Raw genomic sequence first — 1,293 nt, forward strand, 5'->3', positions numbered from 1 at the left:
GCCACCTTAGAGGGAAAACAAAATTTGCTACTTAGTTGTGAAAATCTTAATTACTCAGACTAACTGGTAACATCCTTGGAGCAGAAGCCAGTGGAGGTTGAACAGAGTCTAGAAAAAAAGAGGACATCAGTTCCAGTAGAAGGAAAAATGCCCAAGTGGGTCCCGTACCCTGGATAATGTTTCCTAGGATGGTGCATAAAAACACCAGAGCCCTTGAAAAAAGCCATTGAGAAGCATCAAAAAAGTACAAAAAGGTTCTGTAAAGCAGAAGATGGGACAAGGGGAAAAGAAAACCCCAAAGGAAATAAAGAGGTGGGAGACCCCAGAGGACAGACCCTAGAAAGCCAATAAGTTTTGGAAGAAGTATACTGATCTATTTGACATCATCAGACACCTGTAGTGTTACTTTGGTGACCTCCCATGGATTGTGGGGGAGCATGCTACTTGGTGGAGAGATGACCAATGATGAAATGACATCCGCAGAGAGGTACACTGAGGGGGAAGACACGGGATGGGGGAAATAAGATGGAGTAAATCCACAATACCTAGAATAAAAGAGGAAATAATTATACAGAAGACTCGATACAAGTCGTGTATAACGCCTATGGACACTAGGCTAATACTGATGTGCATAGTGTCTGAGGAGAGGATATATCCCATAACGTGGAGCCAACAGTCCCTCGTGCATAATGTGAGCCCTTTCCCCAAGTGTGTAACATGGGAGTATGGATGGAATAGAGGCTGCTAGGCTGACCCTAAGACTGGGGCCCATGCGCTGTCCCTTATCTCAACGGTAGACTTGATGGTAACCAGGTTCAAGCTTCCAACGTAGCCCTGTCTCCTGTCCAAGCCCTGATACTACCTTCCCCCACAAAGGGAGCAGGCTGGACACCCAGTCACCAAAACCCCACAAATAATCACAGACGGGGAAACAAAATCTTGTGCACACAGCACTCAAACAAAAAGGAGGGACAGTATGTGAACTGGGGAATACCGCAAAAAGGGTATTAAATAATAACACGGCACCATATACAGGATAACTCCAGGAACCAGGAAGCAAAGCAATATCCGGCATAGAGCCCCAGTCTCCAGAAGCTTATAAAGGATGAGGGCAGCTTGTTGTGATCAGCAGCCTGAGCTCCCATCAAACAATCACAAGCCAACAGGCGTTAACTCCTGCTGAACTGGAGAGCAGAGAAACCAGAACCAGCCAACACCCAACACAAGCTGTGCAACTAAGTCATCCCAGGCTGTTTACCAGACTCTGCAGTGTGAACGGAGCCCGACGCAACC

This window comes from Anomaloglossus baeobatrachus, chromosome 5, assembly GCF_048569485.1.
Source record: "Anomaloglossus baeobatrachus isolate aAnoBae1 chromosome 5, aAnoBae1.hap1, whole genome shotgun sequence".
Classification (NCBI taxonomy): domain Eukaryota; kingdom Metazoa; phylum Chordata; class Amphibia; order Anura; family Aromobatidae; genus Anomaloglossus; species Anomaloglossus baeobatrachus.